A 10,272-nucleotide genomic window follows, 5' to 3' on the forward strand; every position below is an offset into this window, starting at 1 on the left:
TGTTCTATATAATTTGTTTTAAAAAAGTTTTGGGAGTTCCTGTTGTGGATCAATTGTAACAAACCAGACTAGTATCCATGAGGATGAGGATTTTACCCCTGTCCTCACTCAGTGAGTTAAGGATCTGGCATTGCCATGAGCTGTGGTGTAGGTCACAGACACAGCTCGGATTCTGAGTTGCTGTGGCTGTGGCATTGGTTGGCAGCTCCAGCTCCAATTCAACTGCTAGCCTGGGAATTTCCATATGCTGCAGGTGCACCCCTAAAAAGAAAAAAAAAAGTTTTGATTTGGATGTCTTTCTTAAATGAAAATAAATATTATTGGCAATGAGCCAAAAAAAAAAAAGAAAAAAAAGAATTGCTATTGCTTTATTGATTTTCTAACTAGAGTTTTTTTTTCCTACTGATGTAGTGCAGTGTTAAAGTACTATTGTTAGTAGTAGTAGTAGGATATTCATTTCTACTTCTCCCATTTTATCTTTTAGTATTTTGTTTTATGTAGTGGGTGCTCCTATATAAGGTTATATATTTTTTAACCAGTGTAGTATATCTTCTTGTGCTGATCCTTTTATAATTACATGGTGTCCTTCATTTTTCTTCATCACCATGTTTAAAGTCTACTTTCTTTGATTTGAGTATTGCTACTCCACTTTCTTCTCATTTCTGTTTGCAGAAATATCTTTTTCCATCCCCTCACTTTCAATCTATGTGTGTCCTTTGCCCTTAAGTGAGTCTCTTATAAGAAGAATATGGTAGGATCTTTTATTATACAGTATTCCACTCTATGTCTTTTGATTGGAGCATTTATGCCATTGACATTTAAGGTAATTATTGATAGGTATGTATTTATCTATCAATAATTTTAAACTTTATTTTCCAGTTTATTTTGTATTTTTTCTTTTTTATTTGTTTTTCCTTTTGTGGTTTGATCATTTTTGCTTTTGTTCTTTTCTTTTTGTTTTTTTTGGGAATCTCTTGTATATTAACCCATTACTATATCAACTTGTTTTAGACTGGTAGTCTTAACAGCTCAAACACATTTTTAAAAATTTACATTTTGTTACTCCCCTCCCCACATTTTATAATTTTGATGCCCTCTTCTACATCTTCATGTTTATCTTTTTGCTATTCATTTAGTTATTATAATTTCCATACTTTTAATCCATATACTGGGATATTTAAGTGAGTTTCAATTGTGATTTTCTCTTTCCTATAGATTCTTGCTTCTTTTCTATTTTGAGAAAATCTTTCAATGTTTCTTTTAGGATAGGTTTAGTATTGCTATATTCTTTTAGTTTTTGCTTGTCTGAGAAATTCTTTATTTCTCCTTCTATTCTAAATGATAATGTTGCTGGGTAGAGTATCCTAGGTTGCAGGTTTTTCCCTTTCAGGCTCTGTTAGGCGTCCACTCCTGGTTGCAGCCCAGACCACAATCAGTCTGTCTCTGCACACCAACCACAGTGCTCTCCGCACTGTCTGTCCTATGAAGCCAGAGTTTCAGGACCCAGCCCACCCCACACACTAGCAGACATGTATCGCAGGATGTAGTGAGGTGGCCAGAACTGTTTGTACTTGTCTCTCTCCATTCTGAATGCACAGGATAGTTGCCATACTCTTGTCTGAGCCTCTTGAGCTCCCTTTCTGTCCTGGTTGATCTCCCAGCCAGTGAAGGAAGTTCCCAGGGTGAAGGAATCCTTCCTCTTTCACAGCTCCCTCTCATGAAGCAAGTCCCATTCAGATTCCTTTATTTTTATCCTACTTAGTTATGTGTTCATCTTTCTTACAACTTTGGTTGTATTATAATATCTTCTGCCAGTGTTCAGTAGGTATTCTGTGAGAATTATTCCTCATGTAGATGTATTTTTGATGTATTTGTCGGGGGAGGTGAGCTCCATATCCTTCTACTCTACCATCTTGATTGGAGTTCCAAAATATCTGTTAATTAGATTGACTTATCTATTGATTTCACAGTTTTTAAACCTCATTTTCATGTGTAGAGATAAAACATTACTATTTGGCATTTAATAATCAGAACTTTAACCTATTAAACTATTCCTTCATGTTGAATGTTCTGACATAAGAACATCAGATATTTATATTTATCTATTTATATTGTGATTTTATCTTAACATTTAAAATTGAGATGAAAGATGAAATATGTTTCCTTGTATAGTAACATCCAATTTATTCAGCATCATAATGAAAGAGAATTTTCCAGGTGGTAAAAGTTTACTTCTTTAAATAAAATATTTAAATAATTTTTATATATTTAGGAATGCCAATTTTACTAAATTACACTGCATATATTAGTATATTGCAAGAGGAATACTTAATTGGAACATTTTGACCTTAAGCTACAGTTTATTGAGGAGTCATCCTCAAAATCATAATGTTATGTTAAGCATAGACCCTGAATTATCACCTGCCACCAAAGTTGACCAGCATCTCTGAATTGAAATCTGAGGCAAGGCCAGGGATCTGCATGCCTGTGAGCTATATATGTCCTTATATCCCATTTGCCATTTGTTGTGTTTGTTCTTCATAGAATGTCATGTCTCTGAGAATAGGGACTGTGCCTTCCATTTATCTGTCAGTTTTATTGTGTTCCATGTGTGCAGAACAGCAGTTAATGTTTACTTACATTTTATAAAAAGAAATAGATCACTCATTAAAGGGAAACTCCTGCTTTTCAAAAGGTTGAATAAGATAATAGTTTTTTAGAACTTTAAATAAAAATCCAGCTGGTTAAACTAAAGCCATTGAAAAGAAGTTTAATTGAGGAATATTTTTTGGCTCTGAGCTCACTATCTTTTCATTTGCTTATAAATTGGATACATTTTATTCATTTCAAAATCTCATCTTTCATTATTTTGTTCCACTGAGGCTAGTAAATAAGTGTTAATAGGCATGTTGAGCTCAGTTAGACTACTTTCCTCACTTAAATTACACATTTTGGCTGTATTATTGCCAACCAGGCTTTTCCTTGTTGACATTTTTATTGAATGTTTTTGCAGGAAATGTTGATATGTTCATATATTGTTTTGACCCTTCACTAATCCTCTTTGTGTGTCATTTCTTTCATCTGAAATATCTTCTTTCCCCATGCTTCCTTTTTTATCCATCCATCAAAGCATGCCCTTTTTCTTGTATAAGTTGATGCCAACTTGTGTCCTTCAAGCATCTCTCTAGAGGATGTACTTCTTATTTTTAAGAGTGGTATAAGCCAAGAAGAAACTAAATTTCTGTGATAGTAGAGAGTTTTATCTTCTTTCTTTACCATAATTTTGCACTGTTTTTTTGGGGGGGTGTGGATATAATTGGTAAGATGTGGAAATGTTTGAAAGTAATGAAGGACTGCTTGTTGAAAAAACTGCCCTTTCTAAGGCCTTATTGATGATTTGTGCTCTGTTATTATGAGGCGTTGGATAAGTAAAGCAGATTTCAAATAGTGACAACAATTGAAACCTGATTCTCAAGTCCACATTCTTTTCCCTACAATTTCCAGTCACATTTCTACCTAAGTTTATAACCTTGGAGTCACACTCAAAAGTAAGCTTCTTCATTGCTCTTATCTAGTCTTTATTGTTGTTGTTGTTAATTATATTTTTTAAATTTTTAAAAATTTTAGTGGAGTATAGTTGACTTACAATGTGTTAGTTTCAGGTGTACAGTAAAGTGAATCAATTATACATATACATATAGCCATTCTTTTGGAGATTCTTTTATCAGACAGTGTATTGGGTAGATTTCCCTGTAATACGTAGTAGATCCTTGTTAGTTGTCTATTTTAAGTATAGTAGCATGTGTACTTTAATCCCAAACTCCTAATTTATCCCTTCCCTTATGTTCCCCCTTTGGTAACCATAAGTTTTATTTTGAAATCTGTGAGTTTGTTTCTGTTTTGTAAATATGTTCTTCTGTCTCATTTTTATTAGATTCTACATATAAGTGATATCATATGATATTTGTCTTTGTCTAACTTACTTCACTTGGTATGATAATCTCTAGGTCTACCCATGTTGCTGCAAATTGTGTTATTTTGTTTTTATTATGGCCAAGTAATATTCCATTGTATATACCTACTACATCTTTGTTCACATACTAATATATTTGGGCATGTACTATGTGGCAGACAACATGGAGAGACAGTGAGATAGATGTTGGAGATACATTCAGCAGGCTGAATAAAATGGGACTACAGCACAAGAATAGGTCAGGGTAGATGGAGGATACTTCTACACCTGTTGAGCTTGAGTTTTCTTTTGGGTATCTAAGTGGAAATAGCAATATGTAGATGGATGGATATGCAAATGCTTGTTCAGGTACATAGATCTTGATAGACATATAATAAGAGCTAACCTTTTTTTGAGTACACAATTTACCACTATATGCTGCTTTTTCTGTTTCTGAATAAGTGTTGTAAGCCTATTAATGGTAACTGATATCATTGCAAAGGATATTGTCACTTAAATAGTAAAAAAAGAGTACCTCAGAGAGAAACCTAAAGAATACCCAATCTAGTGTTGGTAGCCTTTTGGATTCACATTCTATTCTGGCAGTTCCTGGGATCATGTCTATATTCCAGCACCAATCATCTTGGAAGCTTCTCCTTATCCAACCTATCTTAAAACAAATATAGAACTGAATCTATAGCCCTGCCTACTGAGCACCTGAATGGGTTTTAATTTGTAGTTTGAAGCTCACAAAAACTCCTGGTCCTAAGCATGTAGATTCTACCCATTATTAGATCTTTCTTCATCCTGCTGTTGTCCATTATATAATCTTCTCTAGCTACACAATCACAATTAATGTGACCAAGTTCATACATCTGTTTCAAAACCTCGTTTCGTTTTCTAAAATGCCTCCACTCATCTTTATGTCCCTGTGCTCCAAAATTCCTCCTACCTCTCCTGTAAAACATGCTCATCTTCTTCAGATAGCCTGTTAATATAAACTCTTACTTAACCCACTTCCATCTTACTCCCATTATAAATCACTATGATTGTTCAATATGCATAAGCAATTCTGTGCAGATGTTGCTAGGAGCAAATGTTTATCTGTTTCTCTAATTTTGTTTATAAATGAACAGAGAATGGGTTACTGTAGTTCATCACAGGTTCAAGTTAAAAGAGATATGTAATATATGCTTGAATGAATGGCCCATTATCTAGTATTAAAATTCAATAATAGCCTCAAACCTAAACTATTTTAAAATATTTTAACATTCCTTTAATGAATCTGAAAGCACTTTAGCGTTTTTCAGTGTCTCAGGGTTATCATTTCATTGTCCTATATACGTAGGGAGGTAATAAAGATTTCCAGTTCATAGGTTATCAGATTGATAATCTTTTACTGCATTTCTTTAGGTTTATCTCACCTCCCCATTATTTTGTAAGCTCTTTAAGAACCAAAATCATATTTCCTATTTATTTTGTGTTTCACACAGGACTTTATACAAGAGGGTATAAAATTCATATTTGTTATTGTTAGGTTAGAGGTTAGGGTATACAGGGAGACTCTAATTTAATGATTTCCTATCTTTTCCTTTTACTATATATGTCAGGATTTACCAACTTATATTTCCATCCCACAACTATAAGAAAATGCAAACAGTGGCCACTTTACCCTCTGTTACTAACTGACCAGTTACCCATAATCCTTTGACTAAACCTCTATCATATAACACACTGTAGGAATAAGCACTCATCACTAATACCTGGTTGTCCTCTTTTTACAAGCACATTGGGGCATTTTCCCTGGCATGAAATGAGGCATGGCTATACAACTTAACTGAATAATGAAATATGAGTGGAAGTGACAAATGTCACTTCCTGGTGTGATATTTAATTCTGATGCTCTATTCTCTAGGTCCCTCTTCCTCTGTCATGATGGATCCTAAAATCATCTGTTGATGTGGAATTGTCATAAGATTGAAGCAGCCTGAACAGTGGACCAACATGTGAAGAACACCTGCCTTGTGAAGGCATTCAGCCCTATAGAAGGTACTGCATGAGAAGGAAATAAAAATGCATTGTGCATAGCCACATAGATTTGAGGGTTGTTGTTTTAGCACTATGTAACTTGGCAAAACCTGACAGCACTTACTTTATAAATGCCTTATTATGTACTTATTTTCATAAACAGTACATTCCTTGAGGGCAGAATCCATATCTGAATCATTTATTTACCCTTAGTATTTTGCCAAGACAGTTTTTAGTAGGCTGTCAAATAGTATTTGTAGAATAAATAATTAAAAAGTAAATAATCCTTATTTCCATAAAAATATAACATTCTCCATTTGACCATTTTTTACTTGTATTTTTTAGAATTAGAGCTTAGCCTGAGAAATATCAGTCCTATTACAATTTTGTTAGCCTGAAGTTTCTTCAGGCTGCTAAGTAATCATACATGACCCTAGATAAGAATTCTTCCCCAAACCTAAATTGTCCCCTCAGTCTCCTCTTGGACCCCTTTATTCATTATTCTGAAGCTAATTTTCTTCTGTTTTTTTTTTTTAAGTTATTGTTTGTTCTATTATTTGGGTTATTTCCCTCCAAGACTAGCTCCACAATAGGAGACTATTTTCTGAGTTTCTCTGCCATCTTGATCCCTTAAAGGAGCCTGCTGGAATATCTTACGGGAAATGCTTCACACTAACTCTTGTAAAATAGACTGGGAGTAATGAATGTAACTACTGTGGTGAAGTTACAGATATCCTTGACATTTCCAAAGGTTTCATGTGTCAAGTTATAATTTTTATTTTTCTTATTAAATGATTCAAAGAAGACTTCCTGGGATTCTTCTGAAATCTGGTATAAGCAGTTTAAAGTGTAATCCAAGGCAGATTTGAGATGATCCTTATTCATCTCCTACCTAACTAGGAGCACGTGGTATTAGGAAGAAACCAGGCAAAGATCAATGCATTGGGCCAACACCAGATGATCCAGATCATTCTCTTTCAGCTGAACAGGACAGAAGTTCTTGAAAATTAAGCAATATTTCAGCATGATAAGTAGACAAAGAAGGGTCATTTCATGTATTACAAATAATATGGGTTTGAGAGTTTGACAAACCTGGATTCAGGTTTCAAATCTTAATTCTTGTGAGACAGTGGAAAAATTGCTTATATAAGATAAGAATTTATCTTTTTTGGAAATGTTTGCTTTATACCCACATGTGCACACACACAAAACACACAATTTCAGTTGAACATGTATATGGTGCATCTTTTGATTTATTTCAATATTTTTGTTTTTGTCTCTACATAGTTTTACAGTTCTTATTGCACAGATTTTATATGTATTCTATTAAATGTATTCCAAATGTTATATATTTTTGATACACTTGTGAATGTTATTTTAAAATTCCTATTGTTAGGCTAAGTATTCCAATCAAAAGGCAGATATTGTCAAACTAGCTCAAAAAGCAAGACCAACTATACTCTGTCTATAAGAACTGCACTGGTGGCTTTGTGGGTTAAGGGTCCAATGTTGTCACTGCTTGGACACGGGTTCAGTCCCTGCCCAAGAACTTCCAGATGTCACAGGGGCAGCCAAAAAAAGGTAAGAAAGAAAGAAAGAAACATATTATTTCCTTAAGAACAAAAATTAACCTATTGCATAGCACAGGAAAATCTACTCAATAGCTTGTAATAACCTATATGGGAGAAAAGAATGGATATATTTATATTTATAACTGATTAATTTTGCTGTACACCTGAAACTAATACAGAATTGTAAGTCAACTATACTCCAGTAAAATTTTTTAAAAAATTATGTAATCAAACATGTCTCCATTTCTTTTGCCCTGGCCACTTAGAAGCACTGTTGCTTTAAAAAAATTAATTTTAGAAAGTATTTTCCTGGTCTCTTTGTGCCAATGAACTATAACTGTGATATAAACTATCAGTAATATCTATTTTTAAATGAAAAAGGATTATTACATGAATAAATGAGCAAATGAATGAATGAAAAGCAAACATTTAATAGATATTTTCCCAATGATTATTCTAATATAAATGACTTGATTTATACTGTTGTTAATACTAACAATGTATATCTGCTCACTTCATTTATTATTAGTAAAGAATCTTAGTCACTTGAGACTATCTTATCTGATCTATCTCATTTAGAACAATGTATTCTAAAAGTCGTGATAAAAATTATATTTGATAGTATATATATATTTAACACTCACCCTTTTGCTATGTCAACAGTCTCTGTTTCTTTCCCATAGAATCATAATAGAATTATTTAAACTAATAGATTATCTTCATCAAAGTCAATTCTAGGCACTGACAATTCATGACACTGTAGCCTTTCCCTCATTTATAACAAATTTAATATATTTTAATTTTTTAAGCTATTACTCAGCTTTGGCTTATTACAGGATATGATTTAAGAAAATGTCTAAAAGTGAGAAAAATATTAATATGTCATTAAGTCTTATAGTCAGTTCATTTCAATTTGTGTATCGGGGGGCTTTCTGTTCCAGGGTGGGAATATTATGTTTTCCACATCAGTGTTACTTTAGCATCTAAGATCTAACAAGAGATGGAGCTGTAGTTCCTGATCCCTCACATCCTAGTGCAATTAGCACGCATGCTAAATAAATGCCATTTAACTTGATAAGAAGCCCACTTCTCTTCTATCCATTTACTATTCCCCGCCCCCCTTTTTTTTTTGACAGATCCTGAGGCAGGTATATTTGTACAAACAGCACAGGACACCAGCCCCATATAAACCACAGCCAAGGGATCACACCAGTCCTTCTGTCCTCACATTGGCAGATAAACAACTCTATTGTGGAGCTTTTGTGGTGGCCTGGGCACCTTTGGGAGCTGAGGCTGGAGGAACTGGAGCTGCAACTGCACATCCAGCTGTGGCCTTGGCCTTGGACTGAGCGTTGGCCTGGGACTTCGGCCGGCAGAGCCTGAGGCCCTTGGCGATGCGGGCACGAGCACGTTTCCCAAGTTTGGGGTGAGCAATGTACGCAGGTCGACTGAGCTTGCGGCTGCCAACCTTTGGGATGTTAGGCTTGACCTCCTTGGGTTTTACAAGAGCCTTGATAGCTTCAGCACGTGCACTCATGGCCTTGGCATTGTTGGCCTGCATCTTCTTTAGGCCCTTCTTGTTGTGCTCCTTGGCAAAGCGCATGTTCCGCAGGAACTTGGGGTCCACCCCATTAAGAGATTCATATCGTTGTCATCGAGGTTTCTTGATGCCGTTTCTGTGCCATTTTCGGGACTGATTATGTGTGGTGTGGTTCTTGGACTTCGCCATGTCTGTACCTGGCTCGGCTGATCCCAAAGCTCCTGGGACTGGAAGAGCCATTTACTACCCCTTTAAGTGCCCACTTTCTTCCTAAACCTCTTGCAAGTTATGTGGGCCACAAGTAAATTGAGGATTAAAAAAATAATTTATTTCGTATTTCTAGAACTGAATTGCTCTTTATTGGGATTCCAGATGTAGATGAAATCTATAGCTGTGTCACATAGTGTTCTTGCCTCACATCTTAGTAACTTCCATAATGTTCCCACCAAAGTAGCTTACTCATTAATCTTATAATTTGAGCATCGATCTTTAAGTCTGTTTGTTTTTTAATGAATTGGATTTATTTTTTATTTTATTTTTTTAGGAATGATGTTTCAAAACCATTATCATGGCTGAAAGAAAACCATGGTGCCTTATTAATCTCAGGTAGATGCTGTATTTAAGTATTTGAATGCCTTTTTATATTTATATGGTTGATGTTCACAATAAGAAAGCACAAATTCTAAGAAATTATGTGGCTGTTGAAATAGACCTGCCATTTTCTAAGGTATAGCACCCCTTTCTTGCATGAATTTTTATTCAGGATGCTGAAGTGCAAACTACAAAGAATGAGATATTGGCAAAGGAGATGCTATAGAAAGAACAACAACAACAAAAAAAATCCTGATGGATTCTTTAATCATATAAGTCACTGGTGAACAATAAAGCACTGTTAAGATTGCTTTAGAAATTAGGTCTTGACCTGACTTTTTGAAAAATAGCTCAAAGTAAATTGAAAACATAAATGGATACATGTTTTTGAGAGAGGTTGGGAGAACTGAATTTCAATATAGTGAAGATGAAGGATGTCTGTTCTATCAAAGACAAACTTAAAATTAATGATATCAATCCTAAAAGGAATGAATTATTCAATTTTAGAATAATGGCATATATCCATGTCATAGGTATATATATATATATATATATATATATATATATGGTGTATCTCTACTCACAGAATA

General features: G+C 34.4%; 2 pseudogenes; one reads left to right on the forward strand and one right to left on the reverse strand.

Annotated features, from left to right (window-relative positions):
• LOC100157010 overlaps nucleotides 1-9,425 on the forward strand; it is a 59,264-nt pseudogene extending 49,839 nt beyond the window's left edge.
• On the reverse strand, nucleotides 8,708-9,408 carry LOC100152976 (annotated as a pseudogene).

Source organism: Sus scrofa, chromosome 1 (assembly GCF_000003025.6).
Source record: "Sus scrofa isolate TJ Tabasco breed Duroc chromosome 1, Sscrofa11.1, whole genome shotgun sequence".
In the NCBI taxonomy this organism is placed as follows: domain Eukaryota; kingdom Metazoa; phylum Chordata; class Mammalia; order Artiodactyla; family Suidae; genus Sus; species Sus scrofa.